Source organism: Hyperolius riggenbachi, chromosome 1, assembly GCF_040937935.1.
Source record: "Hyperolius riggenbachi isolate aHypRig1 chromosome 1, aHypRig1.pri, whole genome shotgun sequence".
Taxonomy (NCBI): Eukaryota; Metazoa; Chordata; class Amphibia; order Anura; family Hyperoliidae; genus Hyperolius; species Hyperolius riggenbachi.
In genome coordinates this window covers 397,250,545-397,271,151 of record NC_090646.1, presented here as the reverse complement: position 1 = coordinate 397,271,151, position 20,607 = coordinate 397,250,545, and the positions used below count along the sequence as shown (strand labels likewise).

The following is a 20,607-nucleotide window of genomic DNA, read 5'->3' as shown; positions in this document are numbered from 1 at the left end:
TCTTTATAAAGATATTCACAAAAAAGGATTTAAACAATGATGCTGGCCAGCTTCCCTGCTCCCTACACAGTTTTTTGGCAGTTGGACAGAGCAACTGCCATCCCTGAGAATCGCCTATAAAGAGATGGGATAGTCCAAAACCTGTCACTTCTGTCAGATTTCTACTACCTACTGTAAGTGACAGCAATATAGGAGAAAAGTAATTTATGGCTCATTTTACTCTGGGAAAATGTACTTCTTATTTGTATACTGTATGTTTGCACATCTTTTAAATTTTACAGTTTTTCGCTGTAGTGCCCCTTTAATTAATTGGATAGGATTCTCACTTCAATCTTTTCATTGAGATGTAACAAAAAAATACCATAAAAATGAACAAAGCCCACATTAGTATTATTGTATATACACAAAACATAATGAAAGATATGCATTCCATTATGCATATTAATTCAAATTAACTTCCATCATCTATGTCACATGTAATTGAGAATCTGATCTCCTAGTTTGCCAGCAGATATCAGGGAATCCCTAGAAGACACAAAAAAGAGCAAAAAAGGAGAAACAGAGACAAACCTCAGTTCATCTTTACCTCCTCCACCCTTGCAGAACCATGTATTCTCCCACTTTTGTTGATTTGAACTCTATTCAGCACAGCAAGCCCAATTCTGCAAAGTAATCAATGTCCTTAAACCAGGCTCTGAATGTTGGACCCCTTGATTTACAGTACATAGGTATCAGTGAGTGAACAATGTTTATCAGGTGGGCCAATATAGACTCCTTGTCTATATCGTAAAGTAAGAATAAGATTGGTGTAAATGTTAGTTGACTAGATGAGATCCTCTCCGAAATCTCATGCAACCCTCCAGAATTGGTTCTGGATGGGGCAATCCCAAAATATGTGAAGAATAGTATCCTCAGGCTCCTTAGTCCCATATCTTTAACCACTATGCTGGATTTATAACAATGCTATAAAGGCTGGCTCTTTTACCGAGTTAGTGATTATGTATAAAGGCAAAAACCACACAGGTTTTAACAGTATTGAGTGCTGTCGCGGCTTGATGTACTTCGGGAATGACCACTCAGAGGGTGAGGTAATAGAGAGAAATTTTAGTTGAAAATGGAGGCCCGGTGGATTAGGAGACTTAACACACTCTTTCCACATAGCCTTAAACTGGAATATAACCTAGAGTGTAATCTAGTTAAGATCATTTTCTGCCATGTTCGCTTTTCATTTACAGCTTTCTTCTCTGTCTCTAGGGCCTGCTGGATCTCTGCTGGCAATGGGAAGCATAGACATAGGCTGAGTATAAGAGCTTATGTTATTTTTTCTGTGACTGCATTTTTAATTTTTGAACACCAAATGGCCATCTCTTTTTTTGAGTATTGTGGTTTTATGGTTGTTTGAGACGTTGCTATTGTCCTTTGGGGCGCATGATATACACAGGTGAGGTGATGCAACCTTATGGCAACCTTATGGCTTACGGGGCAGGTGAGGTTGATTGGCTGGTTTTAAATTCATTAATTCACTGTGATTGGTGCATTATGTTCTATATGGGTATATAAGACAGGAAGTTTGGTTATAGTGTGTGCACTTGATTCTTGGCTTGATAATGGGCTAATGGACATCCAAAACAGTGTGAGGCTTATGTCCATTGCCTGCCTTATGGTCATGGACTGATCTATGCTGACAAGACACCACCCATGCTGCAATGTTTACCTTTGCCCTGTTGTACCTGGGCTTAGAAAGCATTTTATCTTCATGGAGTGATTGATTCACTGGGGAATTTTTTGCTTATTACGTACTTTTGGCTGTCACTGTCAACTAAATTTGCATTTCTGTGAGGATCCGCTTTGACCACTGTTCAGGTCTGCATTCTGCGGGTCTCTGGAAGAGAGACCTTTTGTCAGTATTGCAGCTTGCTGCTGAAGAATTTGCATACGTTTGTCATGCAAATTGCCTAGCCACATCCCGTGTAGGCCTGCTCTATATATACCATGTGATATCACAAACCTTTGCTTGTCATAAGAGTTAGATCCTGTGTGACACTCGCTGGGAGTGTCAGCCTTGCTCTTTGTTGAAGATTAGCCTAGAGTAATCCCTGGAAACTGCACTGGGCAGGTTTCCTTAGTGCACTTAGGATTGCTTATCTGTTTTGTTTGTCTGTTGTGATTGTCCTGTCCCAGCGGTGGTCGACAGGAAATCGTTCTGTGTGTCTGGGTGCTAACCGGAACAGTTGTTACTGGTAGCCCCTTCTGATCTGTTTCCCTGGATCGCACTAGCATCCTGCGCTAGTGCTGTGGATCCTTCTGTTCTGCTACTCTGTACCTGGATTGCACTAGCATCCTGTGCTAGCGCTGTGGATCCTTCTGTTCTGTCTTCCTGGATCACGCTAGCCACTTTCGCTAGTGCTGTGGATCCTATCATTTGCTTATTCATGTTTTCGTGTGTCTGTCTTGTCTGCTACGAACGCTTGCTGGAGGCTCGGTGAGGTAACCGTTAAGCAAGCGCTCGCGTCCTCTGTTTCATATTTGTCTGTCGGTGGTTAGTTAGGCGTGTTTGTCTCTATTGTGCTTATCACGTGGAGACCGCGCATAAACGCGTGCACTGTTGCGAATGAGTGCGGTGTTCGCGTTTAGCTAGCGTTTGTTATTTTCCGTATCTCCTCATTGTATGATTTGCTGTGCCTTTGCTACTCTCGTGCTCTGCCTTGCTGTAACCTTGTGTCACGTCTGGCGATCGCACCTCTCGCGATCGCGTTCCTACTTCATATCTGCTGTGGTGTGTGCACCGTCGCGGGTTGGCGACTAGTTTGGTGCACACACATACAATCTGTCTCTGTGCTCATTCTCAATCGCCTCTCTTGCGATTGCGTTCCGTCCCTTCGTGCAATTCCTGTCTGGCGTGTGTGGTAGGGCAGAGGAGCTGTTCCTCTGCACTCCACAGCTCCCCCTGTCGACAGGAATTTCCCTCTACAGGTGCATTGCACCTTCTACTGGGTTTCTGCAAATTATACGTTTGTGGAGGATTTCCGCAGTGTCAGCACACACGTCTTGTGCGCTGATCACGGAGAGAATTCCACAATCGTTACAATTTCTGAATAAAATATATATTTTTCAGAAATATATAATTTGAGGTACTGGTCATCTCTGGAATAACTACAAGTGTGCCTGTCGGTGCTCTGATGGGCTGACCATTGACTCATCAGCAATCCTCTGGGTGTGTGTGTTTACACTCTGAGGATGTCCGCATCAGGGATGGTCATAGTCAGCCAACTTCGCTACGCTGGAACTGCGCATAGTTTTACACAATTGCGCTTCGCCAAACTACGGCTTCGATATCAAATATTGGCTACGTATGCGTTTCGCAGTCTACTCGTTAAAATACGCAATTATGCATAGTGTGAAGCGTAGCGTATGCGGATGCTTATGCCCGTATGCAGAAAATTTTAATATTAATTCCTCTTTAAATGCTTATACCAGGAACTCTTTTATGCGTACATTCCCCTTTCCAATGAGTAAATTTGTAAGCATATAATTGCACGCGGAAAATTAGACGCGAGTGATGCATTCGTAGTTCACTACGCAATACACATGTTAACTACGCATAGTGGGCATCTACGCGTAAATTTGTAAGCGTAGTTTAGAAACTTCACCTATGAACTACGATGCGTAGATGCGAACTACGATGCGTAAATTCGCACTGACGTAGTTTCTGCTCATCCCTGGTCCGCATACAGTGCCACTCTGTGGAGAAAGAACAGACCTGCATCAGTGCCCAAAATAGGCAGATATCAAAGTGCTCCCTGTGCTACTCTGCATATAGGGGGTAGCAGCCTGGGATCAGATAAATATGGCGCACAGTGCCAATGTATAAAAATGCCGCTGCATTGAATTGCAGTGGAAAATGCTATTTAGCGTTTTCAATGTTGAATTATGGTGCATGGACTCATTCAACATCTTTTCATTGGAAATAATGGCGTACAAGGCTACAACCGCTATTAAATGTAAATTAACCCTTGCTGATAATTTGTGCTTTGTAGACATTAATTAGGGTAATTAATGCCTGTAACAACACACCCCTTTGTAATGTAAATAAACCCCTGTTTGTTGTCCTGACTTGCTTGATAATCATTTTTTTGTTGCTTACGAGAAATGGTAATTTACTTTTAATACCTCTGTTCTGAGTCCCAAGGCTACTTGTTTTGTTATAAATATATAATTGTAATTCAATCTAAATGCATTTAGAAATAATGTTTAATATTTATGACATAAAAAAAAAATTTGACGTCGAATGGACCACAAAAGCTACACTGCAGCAATACACTACACCACAGATTATCTAACTCTGGGAGTTGTTCATAGACTTAATGAATAATAATACTACATACTAGTCAGCTTCATGGGAACAATTTATAGACACAGCACCATCTAGAGTAAAAAAAAATGGTACTGCACTGAACTATTGTCAAGTCTGTGGACAACGACAGAACTGCTACAGTGTAGTGGATTCAGTGCCGTCTTGTAAGTAATACCTTTTGGGGTTAATTTTCACTCGACATTAACTTTATTTATGACCTGAAAATTAAACATTATCATTGAAGCAGGAGTATGTGATATAGGACTGTGAAGGCTGAGACTTCACTGTGGCTTTTAAATATAATAATTTTACAGCAGCTTTGAGGCTATGGATGGTGCTGCAATAACGGGTGATTAGGACTGCAGTAGGATGTAGGATGTGGGACTGGGCAGCATAGAGCTGCAGAAGCGGCTCTAGAAACACCTGCTTCATTTCTGCAGATGCCTCTGACATGGAGAGATCGGCATCACATAACGCTAATCACTAAAACCATAAATATTGTTTTGAATAAAATTGCATAGTTTCAAAGGAATGGCATAAAATCATAAATAGCACTTTAATTCACCTAATCGGCGGCATCATGCGCCATTTTTTAACCCATTAACATTAGAGCAATTAATTATTATGACATTAGTATAGTCCCTCCTCTTGTGTTAGGGTCAGAACCGACCCGTTTTCAGGTTTTGAATGTCTATAAGTATCACATACATTTGTTTATTGCATCAAGATTTTTTTACTTTGGCAGGAACCTCTATTTAAACAATGTAATAGAAAAATAATCCTTTTCACTAAATTAGAAAATACTGTGGTGAAAATTATGACGTTTATGGTGTTAGGGTCAATTCTGACCCAGTTATGATATAGGATTATAGAACACTAATAAGTGCTAAAACTGAAATCATAAACATTCTCTCTGCTTAGTAACACTGTCAGGCACCATCCCTCTGACAGCCAATCACCTCTCAGCCCTGTGAGCTGTAGTTAGGGAGGGGTCTATCTCTTTGCCTGCTTGTCTGCTTCGCTAAATAAAGTAAAGAAACATAGGACCAATACATTTCAGAGTTGCTGACTTGCAGAGTAATCATCTCCAATATGCATCATGCAAGAGTGAAAAGATTTACAGGAAGCCAAATACTGGATTATATCTTGGATGAAATTGAGGAAGAGGACACAGAGCAGTATAGCGATATGGATGAGCAGGTTTCTGAGGCAGAAGATGAAGTAGAGTATCAACCAGAATACACAGACACATCTGATGAGTCTGATGAGGAGGCCACCAGTGCTGAACCTGCTGCTGTTCCTGCTGAAACATTTAAATCCAAAAGTGGTAAGATCTGTTGGAGTTCAGAACCTCCTGACTTACATGGCAGGACAGCAGCTGCAGATGTAATCAAAATGACCCCTGGGATCACAAGGTTTGCTGTGACGAAAGTAAGTGACATCAAAACATGTTTTAAACTCTTCATGCCATTGTCACTAAAAAAAAGTGATCATTGCAATGACAAACCTTGAAGGAAAAAAAGTCCATGGCAACATGTGGAATGACATAAATAAAGAATGCCTAGATGCTTATATTGGTGTTCTTCTTCTTGCTGGAGTGTACAGATCCTATAATGAGGCCACTGATAGTCTCTGGGACAAGTCAAGAGGCAGATATATCTTCCCAGCAACAATGTCACTTCACACCTTTCGAATGATATCAAGAGTTTTCAGATTTGACAACAGAGATACTAGAGCAAAATCTGACAAGCTTGCTCCCATAAGGGATATCTGGGAGAAATGGGTTTAGCTCCTTCCACTAATGTTTCACCCTGGGCCTCAGGTAACAGTAGATGAACGTTTGATCCCTTTCCGTGGAAATTGCCCCTTCCGGCAGTATATGCCCAGTAAGCTAGGCAAATATGGCATAAAAATCTGGGCAGCCTGTGATGCAAAAACAAGCTATGCATGGGACCTACAGATTTACACCGGCAAACCCGAAAGTGGCAACCCTGAGAAAAAACAAGGACAACGTGTAGTCCTTGATATGACTACTGGACTGCGGGGTCACAATATCACATGTGACAATTTTTTTACCAGCTATGACCTTGGACAAGAACTTCTCAGGAGGAAACTTACCATGGTAGGCACAATAAAAAAAATAAACCTGAGCTGCACACTGACATTTTGCAAGTGAAGGACAGAGCTCCACTTTCTTTAAAATTTGCTTTTACAGACACCACCACTGTTGTTTCATATTGTCCAAAAAAAATGTGATACTTATGTCCACTTTTCACAAAGATGCAGCTGTGTCATCAAGAAGTGACAAAAAGCCCACAATTATCCTGGATTACAATAAAAACAAAGGGGGAGTGGACAATCTGGACAAGCTGACTGCTACCTATACTTGTCAGCAAATGACCAGGAGATGGCCGATGGTTGTGTTTTATAACATCCTAGATGTGTCTGCATACAATGCATTTGTGATATGGACCCACATCCACCCAGGTTGGAACAAAAAAAGAATAACAAGCGGAGGATATTTCTCGGGGAGCTAGGAAGTTCCCTTGTCAAGGCACACATTGAGCAAAGGAAACGGGTGTCTCGAGATCCAATCGCTGCAGCCATGATCAGACAGATGCAGAGTTCTATGAAAAACAAAAAAGATGGGCAAGCACCATCCACAATACCATAAAATATGGATAAATGTATAGGGAGTGTGCAGAAAGGAACCAAATAAACATCAAAGCACTACAAGAACAAGTAGTTCCGTGAAGAACCGCACCACTCAACCCATGAATACAAAAATATGAAAAATCTTTATTAAGTACAACATGATTAAAAACACTAAAAGATCAAGTACAGAGGGGCACTCAGTATTATAAACGAATAATGACATAAAAATGTACAATATATGTCCAAATCAACCTGCACAATGACACCAATATCTATAGTCAATGAAATAAATCAGTCACCATGGATATAGGAAACTGTAAATAAAAGATATTAATACCCCGAGTAAGTAGACCTGTGCAGTGATCAATGGAGTAAATGAACAGTATGTGCAAAACAGTAGTGCATATAGAACGTAGGAGAATAGGAAGCCATCCACAATAAAGCAGTAAACATGTGGCAAGACGTGTAGATAAGATGCCGACCAGTGCTAAACACAGCAAGAGACAATACAACCAATAGTGTATGAGGCTGGAGCTTACCGAGGTATGTATGAGCAGGGTGGAAGGAGAGAGTGCCCCCGTGATTGCCGTCGCGATTCGCTGCCTAAAATGCGCAGCTTCGTCTGGGCATAAGGACCTGTACGTTACCTGGCATTTTAAATCACCAAGGACCTTAGTGGGCGGGGCCAGGGGAAGCCCTATTCATCCAGTGTATGTGCGCGGCCGCACACAACGAGGAGGTGGGAGCAGCGTCATCAGACGCTGCATCACTTCCTCCAACTATCCTAAAGGAGCCTGGGAATCGTAGTTTGAAAAGGGATATCTGGAAGCCGGATGTTAAAAGAAAGTATAATTAAACATGTATAATAATATCAAAAAAAGAATATACATTGATTATTCAAACACCTATATTAAAGATAAAATACCTGCAATATGCAATAAGCATCATCGTTACAGTACAAGCATATATACATGGTAGATCACACATGTTGCCATCTAGTGACCAAAAACAGGTAATACATCAATACGTATATATAGAGTTGAGCTGAAATTTTCGTAATTTCGCATTACTAAAATTACGCATGCGAAATTTGCGATTACGATGCGAAATTACATTGCCATTAAAATCGTAATTGAAAATACCGTAAGCATAATTTTCAACGCGTAATTTCGCGTTTCGTTCATGCCGTAATTTCGCATTAAACGCTACTGTAATTTCGCGTTAAACCGTAACGCTCCGTATAATATAAAAAAGCCGCTGACTTTAAGGGTTAATAGCAAAGCCCCCTTAAATGCTAAGAGCCTCAAATTTGGAGAATATATTAAGGAGATCAGGAGGAATAAGAGGAAAATTTTTTTTTTCAAAAAGACCTTATAGTTTTTGAGAAAATCGATGTTAAAGTTTCAAAGGAAAAATGTAAACATTTAAAAACCCGCCGACTTTAACGGTTAATAGCAAAGCCTGCTTAAAGTTTAGGAACACCAAATTCCCAGGGTATATTAAGGGGATCAGTGGGAATAAGAGGAAAAATACCTTATAGTTTTTGAGAAAATTGATTTTTAAGTTTCAAGGGCGAAAATGTCTTTTAAATGCAGAAAATGTCAGTTTTTTTGCACAGGTAACAATAGTGTATTATTTTCATAGATTCCACCAAGTGGGAAGAGTTTTACTTACTTCGTTCTGAGTGTGGGAAATATAAAAAAAAACGACGTGGGGTCCCCCCTCCCAGACCTCTTTAACCCCTTGTCCCCCATGCAGGCTGGGAAAGCCAGAATGCGGAGCACCGGCCGCGTGGGGCTCCGCACCCTGACTATACCAGCCCGCATGGTCCATGGATTGGGGGGTCTCGGAAGGGGAGGGGCAGCCAAGCTTTCCCCTCCCCCTCCGAGCCCTTGTCCAATCCAAGGACAAGGGGCTCTTCTCCACCTCCGATGGGCGGTGGAGGTGGAGGCCGCGATTTCCTGGGGGGAGGTTCATGGTGGAATCTGGGAGTCCCCTTTAAAAAGGGGTCCCCCAGATGCCCACCCCCCCTCCCAGGAGAAATGAGTATAGAGGTACTTGTACCCCTTACCAATTTCCTTTAAGAGTTAAAAGTAAATAAACACACAAACACTTAGAAAAAGTATTTTAATTGAACAAAAAACATAACCACGAAAAAAGTCCTTTAATATTCTTAATTAACCATTAATACTTACCTGTCCCTTTAAATAAATGATCCCTCGAAATAGCCTCGGAAATGTTCTATCAGTTACAATGTAACAAAGTTATTACAATGTAACAACTTTGTTACATTGTAACTACGCCGCACCCGATGTCATTCGCCGCCGCCGCCGCATACGCGTCTGCGCTGCACACATTCCCGACAGAGCTCTGAGCTATATAGCTCAGAGCTCTGAGAAGCATCTTTGTATTTTGGCTCCAAGGAGCCCCATTGGTCCTTAGCAGTCCAATGGGGTTCCTTCAAATCAAAAGGAACCCCATTGGTCTGCTAAGGACCAATGGGGCTCCTTGGAGCCAAAATACAAAGATGCTTCTCAGAGCTCTGAGCTATATAGCTCAGAGCTCTGTCGGGTCCGTGCAGGACGCTAAGTTCCCGCAGCTCCCGCTGTCCACCCCGCCCACATCTGTCACCCACATGTCACCCACATGTGGGTGACATGTGGGAGAGGCGGGGAGGGCAGCGCTAGCTGCGGGGACTTAGCGTCCTGCACGGACCCGACAGAGCTCTGAGCTATATAGCTCAGAGCTCTGAGAAGCATCTTTGTATTTTGGCTCCAAGGAGCCCCATTGGTCCTTAGCAGACTAATGGGGTTCCTTTTGATTTGAAGGAACCCCATTGGTCTGCTAAGGACCAATGGGGCTCCTTGGAGCCAAAATACAAAGAGGCTTCTCAGAGCTCTGAGCTATATAGCTCAGAGCTCTGTCGGGAATGTGTGCAGCGCAGACGCGTATGCGGCGGCGGCGGCGAGTGACGTCGGGTGCGGCGTAGTTACAATGTAACAAAGTTGTTACATTGTAATAACTTTGTTACATTGTAACTGATAGAACATTTCCGAGGCTATTTCGAGGGATCATTTATTTAAAGGGACAGGTAAGTATTAATGGTTAATTAAGAATATTAAAAGACTTTTTTCGTGGTTATGTTTTTTGTTCAATTAAAATACTTTTTCTAAGTGTTTGTGTGTTTATTTACTTTTAACTCTTAAAGGAAATGGGTAAGGGGTACAAGTACCTCTATACTCATTTCTCCTGGGAGGGGGGGTGGGCATCTGGGGGACCCCTTTTTAAAGGGGACTCCCAGATTCCACCATGAACCTCCCCCCCTAGGAAATTGCAGCCTCCACCGCCCATCGGAGGTGGAGAAGAGCCCCTTGTCCTTGGATTGGACAAGGGCTCGGAGGGGGAGGGGAAAGCTTGGCTGCCCCTTCCCTTCCGAGACCCCCCAATCCATGGACCATGCGGGCTGGTATAGTCAGGGTGCGGAGCCCCACGCGGCCGGTGCTCCGCATTCTGGCTATCCCAGCCTGCATGGGGGACAAGGGGTTAAAGAGGTCTGGGAGGGGGGACCCCACGTCGTTTTTTTTTAATATTTCCCACACTCAGAACGAAGTAAGTAATTTTCGCCCTTGAAACTTAAAAATCGATTTTCTCAAAAACTATAAGGTGTTTTTGAAAAAAAAAATTTCCCTCTTATTCCCACTGATCCCCTTAATATACCCTGGGAATTTGGTGTTCCTAAACTTTAAGCAGGCTTTGCTATTAACCGTTAAAGTCGGCGGGTTTTTAAATGTTTACATTTTTCCTTTGAAACTTTAACATCGATTTTCTCAAAAACAATAAGGTCTTTTTGAAAAAAAAAAATTTCCTCTTATTCCTCCTGATCTCCTTAATATATTCTCCAAATTTGAGGCTCTTAGCATTTAAGGGGGCTTTGCTATTAACCCTTAAAGTCGGCGGCTACCTAACATTGATACATGCGTCAACTTTTCCGCTTCGGGAGCATGACCATACGCATTAATTTAGTAATACCCGTTGCAATGCGAAAATTACGCGAAAATTACGCTTACGCAAAATTTCGCGAAATCCTTCTTCATTACGATTATGTACTTACGGCCATAAACGTAATTACACTAATTACGCGAAATTTCGCGAAATCGTAATTACTCCATTACGCTCATCTCTACGCATATATCTATAACAGCAGCATAGTGAGGAAATCCGCAGAAGTCACACAGACAATAATGTAGCTTGTCATGGAATATCCAGGGTAGCGCCTTATCAAGGAATATCCAGTCATGCGAAATATGGACTAAGCAAGGATCTAAAGGATCATACAAAACACAGTTCTTTACAAACACATGATTTTTTTGAAAGTAAATATTATAGGAACCGCACACCCATAACTCAAAATGCCGACCAAATACAAGAGAAAACGGGCAATGGAAATACTCACTTATCCATGCCCGCCTGCCACTATACGAATCAAGTTGAAACACAAACCAAGTGTACACAGCAAAAGCAACACGGCCAGAGAAAGACCCACTCACCACGGGTCAAAAACTGGTGAGCACACGTGGTCAATGTAAAAAACCAAGAAATGAGAAGTCTTCATTTAGACCTACCGGCGATTTCGAGCCCAGATCGAAGATCCATTTTGTTTCATGTCGCAGAAGTGATGTAACCACATTGCCACCCCTAGAAGACAAAAATAATCATTTTAATCCACAGACAGTCCAACCCGTTGTAAGGCCCCCATGTACTTTTAAGGCATGGTCTGCTACTGGGGTAAGAAGTTTACCCTCTTCAAAATCTCTCTCCGCCAGACGAATGGTCGAGAGATGTTTCTGAATGCGTGTTTTCAGTTTATTTTTGGTTTGCCCTACATAATATAAATTACAAGGGCACCTGAGTAGGTAAACAACTGCTTCTGTTTGGCAATTAATGAACTCCTCTATTCGATGCATTCTCTGTGTCTTTGGGCTAATTACTTCTTTAGTAGGCTTCATCATGGGACATATACTACAGCGACCACAGGGAAACCTTCCCTTGATATCCGATCGTACAGTAGAAGATTGTTGAAAATGACTCCCACACAAATGGTCTTTTAAAGTGGGTGCTTTTTTGGCCGTAACCGCCGGTTTAATGGAAATAAATTTTCCCAGCACAGGATCAGTATGCAAAATAGGCCAATGTCTAGTCAAAACACTTCTCAAATCATCCCATCTCGTGTTGAAAGGAGTACAGAGTCTTACCATCGTGTTGGTTTCCTTTCTCTTTCCATATAGTAGCTCTTCTCTTTTGGAGTATTTTGCTCTTTGATAAGCTCGTTTGATCATGAGTCTAGGGTAGCCTCTCTGTAAGAACCTTATCCTAAGGTGTGACTTCTGCGGATTTCCTCACTATGCTGCTGTTATAGATATATGTGTATTGATGTATTACCTGTTTTTGGTCACTAGATGGCAACATGTGTGATCTACCACGTATATATGCTTGTACTGTAACGATGATGCTTATTGCATATTGGAGGTATTTTATCTTTAATATAGGTGTTTGAATAATCGAGATATATTTTCTTTTTTTGATATTATTATACATGTTTAAGTATACTTTCTTTTAACACCGGCTTCCAGATATCCCTTTTCAAACTACGATTCCCAGGCTCCTTTAGGATAGTTGGAGGAAGTGATGCAGCGTCTTATGACGCTGCTCCCACCTCCTCGTTGTGCGCGGCCGCGTACATACACTGGATGAATAGGGCTTCCCCTGGCCCCGCCCACTAAGGTCCTTGGTGACTTAAAACTCCGGCTAACGTACAGGTCCTTATGCCCAGACGAAGCTGCGCATTTTAGGCAGCGAATCGCGACGGCAATCACGGGGGCACTCTCTCCTTCCACCCTGCTCATACATACCTCGGTAAGCTCCAGCCTCATACACTATTGGTTGTATTGTCTCTTGCTGTGTTTAGCACTGGTCGGCATCTTATCTACACGTCTTGCCACATGTTTACTGCTTTCTTGTGGATGGCTTCCTATCCTCCTACGTTCTATATGCACTACTGTTTTGCACATACTGTTCATTTACTCCATTGATCACTGCACAGGTCTACTTACTCGGGGTATTAGTATCTTTTATTTACAGTTTCCTATATCCATGGTGACTGATTTATTTCATTGACTATAGATATTGGTGTCATTGTGCAAGTTGATTTGGACATATATTGTAAATTTTTATGTCATTATTCGTTTATAATACTGAGTGCCTCTCTGTACTTGATCTTTTAGTGTTTTTAATCATGTTGTACTTAATAAAGATTTTTCATATTTTTGTATTCATGGGTTGAGTGGTGCGGTTCTTCATGGAACTACTTGTTCTTGTAGTGCACAGATGCAGAGTTCATCAAGCACTCCATCCACACCATCAACAACACAAAGAGAATCAGTGCCAGTATCCTCATCATCATCTAGCCTTGCCACAACATCAACCAGCACAGCCACAACTCCAGTGATGCCATCTGATTCTAAAAGAAAGAGGTGTCAGGTCTGCCCCAGCAATAAGGACAGAAAGACACACACATTATGCTTCCACTGTAAAAAATATATCTGCAAAGAACATGCTAAAAGTGTCAGCTTTTGCCACACATGCATCTAAAAACACCCACACAAACAAATGCAAGTTCTTGCACAAAGATGCTTTGAAACTAGTACTTGATTTCTATTGGTTTGCCTTGCTTGATTGTGTGTTGTTTGTTTAACCTTGCAAGTCTACATTTTGTATGATTACTTGCTTTTCATTGTTTATGAATGTTTTATGTAAAAAAAAAAAGACTTTTGGCTATATTCTTGAAGTAAATATATATGGGTCAAAATTTACCCTAACACCATCAATGTTATTATAGTTAATGTTATTAAAATACAAATAAAAATATAAAAAAAATATTTAAGAGATGTGTTGAAATACTCCTCAGCAACATTCTGGTGACATAACAACCTTTTATTTACTTATAATATGCTATTTAGGTTTATTTTACCATTTTTTAAATTTGAAAATGAGAGGTATGCTATCAAAAGAAAGGTTAAAGGGGTCACACGAAAAATATTAAAACCAATCTTTTCAAGGATAAAGAAGCCTAACAAGGTAACCAAGAGGTAAGAAACAAATTGGATGATAAATATTTGTTCAGAGGGTATTTTATGGCTGATTTAAGACACGGGTCAAAACTGACCTGTTAACATCATGGATAGTAACAGAAAGCTAAGAGGAGAGTTAAAACTATATTATGCATGATTTATATGAAAAACAAAAACATAAGGAATATTCTGTGAACATAAATAAAAATGGAATATTTGCTAACCTGTTCAAGTGTCTTTGCCAATACCACTGCCAATACTTGCATTGGGCAAGCATAAACATGATTATACTGTAATGATCGCTGCTGCAGCAGCTATTGCTGGAAGTAGTAGTGCTGCAGCTCAGGCAGTTCTGATCTATTTCCATGCAAGCTGCATAGCTTTGTCTGTCTTTCCCTGCTGTCAGCTTGTGACTGATTATCATTCACCTGTGTGGGAATCTGCATGTCTGCTCCCATTGGATGACCTCAGTATAAAGATCTGCTTCCTGCAGGGTTTCCTTGGGTTTTCATAGCTTCAGCTTAAGCCTGTCTTGCTGTCGCTTTAGCCCCCGATCGTGTTTCTTGTTATAAGATACCTTGCTGGTTTTGCATCATATATTGGTTCATTGCCAATATATATGCATACCAGCACGTTTATTATTTTCCTTGTATTCGTGTTACGTTGATACATCAGTGTCGCTGATATATACGTACACGAACTGTTTATTTCCTGTGTTCAGTTAGTCAGTTTTTCAGCATGTTTTGGTAGTTTGCGCGTACCGTGAGCACCCGTGCTGAGCTAGTTATCCTGTTCCTGGTCCTGTTTGTGGATTGCGTTCATCTCTGCGAAGAGATAACGAATCCTTCTGAATCCTGTCCTGTTACCGTTTGTGGATTGCGTTCATCTCTGCGAAGAGATAGCGAATCCTTCTGAGTCCTGTTTCCTGTATTACTCCAGTCCTAGTCAGCGTTCCTGCTTATGTCATATATCGGTTCATTGCCGATATATACATATGTTAGTCAGACGTTACAAATAGTTTCATTGATAGCTGTAATTGTAATACGCTAGGAAAACATACTTATTGTATATTTATCTGTGTTACGTTCATCTATCTCGATCCTGCTGTTTCCTGACTGTCCTGTCCTGTCTTTGTGAGGCACGCCATCGCCGCAGCGCATTGGCTGCCTCATTCCAGTCTGTCTGGTTTTGGACGCTTGCTGTCGCTAAGTAGCCGCTAGCTAGCAAGCGTTCATTCTGTCTACCTGTCCTGATCTCCCCAGTTCTGGTTTGTGCGCTCAGCGCTACTTTGCGCTGAGACGTTATAACGAAAGCATTGTTTGTGGCTGTCAGATCTGCACCGGCTCTGTGCGCCACAATCTCCTATTGCAGTCAGTCCTCCCCTCCACTATACTAGGGATAGCCTGTTTCCTGGTGCTAGTGTGTGTACCTCCTCCACGCCAGCTCATGCGTTGCATGCTGACTGTGGAGAATACACCACCAAGCCTTACATTATGAAAATTACCCATTACCAATCCCCATTGTGGGGGGGATTCCCAGAAAGTATGACACTGTTAATTATGGTTCCTGTTCCTTTAAGAAATTTGAAGAACTTAGCTCTGAAACAGAAAATGAGTTTTTCTCTGAATGTGCCAGGTTCCTGGCCAATCCTGATCTCCAAGCGACTCCTGTTTCAACCTGGGCACTCCAACTAAGTTATATTTTGTTTAAAGGGGAATTATTCCAGTGGGCATTTGATGTTCTCAATCATTCCGATTTGAAAGAGAGACCGCTGGAATTTCTAGCGTTTGTGATCCATAACTGGTTGCGCATAGATCCATTGCCTTTTCCTCTTAATGAACTCCTGGCAGCAGGCCAATCAGCTGCTCCTTCAATTGCTTGCAAGAATGAGCAGCAAGCAGAAAGTGTTACTGATAATTTTCCTGCAGCTTTGAATAAATCACCAAAAACAGCTAGGTCAAAAGCAAAACGCAAACGTTCTAAGAAACGTGTCCAATCTGCAGAATCGTTATCCTTAGTGACTGAGACCTATAATGAGATTCTGCCATTAACAGATAATGAAATGCAATTGTCTTTCAGGGGGGTTAAATGGACTTATGAAACTACTAATGAACTTTCATCACTGGCTAGGGAAAATAAAGAATTTTGTTTAAAAGAATTATCTGAGTATGATTATGAGGAGATATTACAGAGTATTGAACAAATCAACTTATTTGTGAAGCAAGGAAAGTTTGCATACACTACAGTTCAACACTTGCTACAGGTATTAGAGATTCTTAAGAATAAGGAATCTGCCAATCACCTGCTAATTAACCCAATATATGTCCCTGCCACAATCTTATCTGCAAACTGTGATCTGCCTGTTAAGTATTCTTGGAAACCTCCATTTGAGAAAGGAGAGATGGAAGCTCTGGTCAATGAATGGAAGAATGATTCAAGTTCATTTTGTTAATTTTACAGTGCAAAAAGTGAATTAGTATTGAATGCATGCATTAAGTCTGCCTATAACCTAATAAAAACTGGTGTGTGTGGGTATGACTTTGTGGCTCCATTGATCGATGTGTGGAAAATGATTTTGGATGATTTTTATGCGATTCAATCAGTTGATACCAGGGAAGACACACTGTCAATTGGAGACTGTCCCACTTCTCCAGTTACTGAATCCCTACCATGTCTTGTGAATGTTCCTGTAACTCCACCCTGTACCATGGATAACTCAGTGTTACTTCCCAGTAAAACAGAAGCCACTGATACTTTCTTAACTTTGCCCTGCACAAATTTCTCAGCAGAGAATCCAGAGGTCCTGCTGACTTCTGAGTCCAGCCTAGCCAGTACTCATGACTCTTTGTTTAGTGAAACAGACACCAGAAAAATCTTGCCTGTCTCTGCAAACACTTCTGCAGAAATTACCTGTGTTAATAAAGTTCAACTCCTGTCTGATCCAGCAGATGCCAATAGATGCACTACATCAGTTTCCGAGTCCCAGCAATCCTGTCTAGTAACCTCAGAACCCCAGCATCTGAATTTTCCAATTTTACAAATGAATGGTGATTCAGATGCGCAAACATTGTGTCTTGATCTTCCTGTTTCTACACCTCGCTCTAGTTTCGTGAATAGCTCAGAGCATCTGCTATGTGAACCTGAAATCGCAGAATTATTACCTTGTTCAGAAAATTTTCCAATAAATTTGCCCTGTACCATGAATTGTGCGGTAGATCTCTCCAATGAAACTCAGGTCACAGAATCATTATGCTGTCCAGCAGGTGCTTCCATGGTTTTGCCCTGCAATATGGACTGTTCAGTGATCCTGTCCAGTGAAGCTGTGGTCGCAGAGTCTTATGCTTCACCCAGTACTTTGGATACTTTAACCTCCCTGGCGGTAAGCCCGAGCTGAGCTCGGGCTATGCCGCGCAGGGGGAGATCTCAGCCCCTGGTGGGGCGATTTTTAATCTGTAAATTGCTGTGCGCGCAGCCAGCACTTTGCTAGCCGCGCGCACAGCTTGATCGCCGCCGCTCTGCGGCGATCGGCCGCACGCAGCGGCGAAAGAGGGCCCCCCCCCCCGCCAGAGCCCTGCGCTGCCCGGACCAATGAGTTCCGGGCAGCGCTATGGGCTGGATCGGAGGTGTCTGACGTCAGTTAAGCTTAGGTATTGGTAGGGAGTCTGTTAAGGTAAGCATCAGTGGGGGTTTAAGGTTAGGCATTGCTGTGGGGAAGGTAAGGGCAAGGCATCAGAAGGTGGAAGGTATGGTTAGGCATTGATGGGGTGTGGTGGTTTCGGGGGTGGTGGTTAAGGTTGGGCATTGAAGGGGGGTTGTGGTTATGGTTAGGCATCAGTAGAGGGAGGACGCTGCGTGAGAATAGAATAGGGTTAGGTTTAGCTGTAGTTAAATATCGGTAAATTTACCGATATTCTATTATATGAACATGCACTGAAAAATTGTAGAACGTCAGTAGAATATCAGTAGAATATTCTACTAGTTGCTATTTCCAGCACCAAATTTCCATATGCCCTTTTTGCATGTACACTAGAGTACATATAGTGCTGGCTTATTTTGCACAGTACATAGTTTTGACACTGTCTCACAGAGAAGCTCCCTGTGTAATCCCTACTATAGACACAAGTTATCATAGCCTAAGATTGTATTTATCCTCTATAATAAAACCCCTGTGTCCCTGCGTGTGCTGTCTCTGTGTAGCTGGTCCGTGCTTTTTGCTACTGCGCATGTGCGCAGCACGGACCCAGCCTCACACAGACAGGAGGACTGGGACGGGGCCAGGGAGCCGGGCAGGCATGTGAGCGGGCAGCCGGGTGTGCGGCGGGTGCACGCGCGTGCGCAGTAACATGCAGCTGGTGGTGGCGAGAAAAAGACCCTAGAGCCCGTTTTTAAATAGGCTTGGGTCTACTAGTATATATATATATATATATATATATATATATATATATATATATATATATACAGTACAGACCAAATGTTTGGACACACCTTCTCATTCAAAGAGTTTTCCTTATTTTCATGACTATGAACATTGTAGATTCACACTGAAGGCATCCAAACTATGAATTAACACATGTGGAAGTATAGTACATTACCAAAAAGTGTGACTGTGGAGGCCAGGTCATGTGGCGCAGCACCCCATCACTCTCCTTCCTGGTCAAATAGCCCTTACACAGCCTGGAGATGTGTTTGGGGTCATTGTCCTGTTGAAAAATAAATGATGGTCCAACTAAACGCAAACCGGATGGAATAGCATGCCGCTGCAAGATGCTTTGGTAGCCATGCTGGTTCAGTATGCCTTCAATTTTGAATAAATCCCCAACAGTGTCACCAGCAAAGCCCCCCCACACCATCACACCTCCTCCTCCATGCTTCACGGTGGGAACCAGGCATGTAGAGACCATCCGTTCACCTTTTCTGCGTCGCACAAAGACACGGTGGTTTGAACCAAAAATCTCAAATTTGGACTCATCAGACCAAAGCACAGATTTCCACTGGTCCAATGTCCATTCCTTGTGTTCTTTAGCCCAAACAAGTCTCTTCTGCTTGTTGCCTGTCCTTAGCAGTGGTTTCCTAGCAGATATTCTACCATGAAGGCCTGATTCACACAGTCTCCTCAGTTGTTCTAGAGATGTGTCTGCTGATAGAACTCTGTGTGGCATTGACGTGGTCTCTAATCTGAGCTGCTGTTAACCTGCGATTTCTGAGGCTGGTGACTCGTATGAGCTTATCCTCCGCAGCAGAGGTGATTCTTGGTCTTCCTTTCCTGGGCCGGTCCGCATGTGAGCCAGTTTCTTTGTAGTGTTTGATGGTTTTTGAGACTGCACTTGGGGACACTTTCAAAGTTTTCCCAATTTTTCGGACTGACTGACCTTCATTTCTTAAAGTAATGATGGCCATTCGTTGTTCTTTACTTAGCTGCTTTTTTTCTTGCCATAATACACATTCTAACAGTCTATTCAGTAGGACTATCAGCTGTGCAGTGGTGCTCAGCAGAGCTCGAATATTCGAGTAGCTCGAATATTCGAGCTCTTTTTCAGCTATTCGAGCTCGGTATTCGAGCTCCGAATAGCTGCAGGTATTCGAATGGGCTATTCGAGTAAACTCGAATAGCTCATTCACTATTCGCGCTATTCGAGCAAACAGCGCTATTCGAGCTCGAATATCGAGCCCGAATAGCGTCATAGCCCAGATTGATGTCCTTAGAGCCAATCAGAGGGCTCCCAGGCCCTCTGACGGCAGCCAATCACTGAGGGGGACCCTGGCCAGCCCCTACCCTATAAATAGCGGCCGCCATGTTCGGTTTTTCCGTCCTTGCCTGACTTTGTACAGAGAGAGATCTGCTCCTTTGTGCTTTGGCTTAGCAAGAGCTTTATTGTGGTCAATCACCTAGCGTTTTTGCTCACATACACCTCCTATATACACCTATATTGTTGTTAGTTAGATAGACATTGTATTTTAGTTAGTAGCTTTTGTGTTACATAGAGAGAGACAGCTGCTGCAGGCTTACAGCTTTAGGCCTCAGGGCCTGCCTGTGTGGGCAGCTGTTCTCTCCTGTCCTCTGTTTATTTCTCATCTATACCAGTATTTCTGCTGTCCTTTACTACTGATTGATTGTATTTTGTATTGTAGTTATATACTGTAACTGTACTAGGACACTCACTGTCACTGTTCATAGGCTAGCTCCTGCGTGTGCGTGCACTCACTGTCTGTGTACACACACTCTATTTCCTTCTGATTACTACTTATTATTGTAACTGCTAGTTGTACTTCCTGATTGTTACTACTTACTTACTGTACTAGGGACACTCACTCAGACACTGTTCATAGGCTAGCTCCTGCGCGTGTTTGCGCGTGCGTGCACTCACTGTCTGTGTACACACACTCTATTTCCTTCTGATTACTACTTATTATTGTAACTGCTAGTTGTACTTCCTGACTGTTACTACTTACTTACTGTACTAGGGACACTCA

The 20,607-nt window shown here is 42.3% G+C and overlaps 1 pseudogene; it reads left to right on the top strand.

Annotated features, from left to right (window-relative positions):
* The first annotated feature begins 5,446 nt into the window (after positions 1 to 5,446).
* LOC137521183 (piggyBac transposable element-derived protein 4-like) lies at positions 5,447 to 7,028 on the top strand (annotated as a pseudogene).
* Positions 7,029 to 20,607: the final 13,579 nt, after the last annotated feature.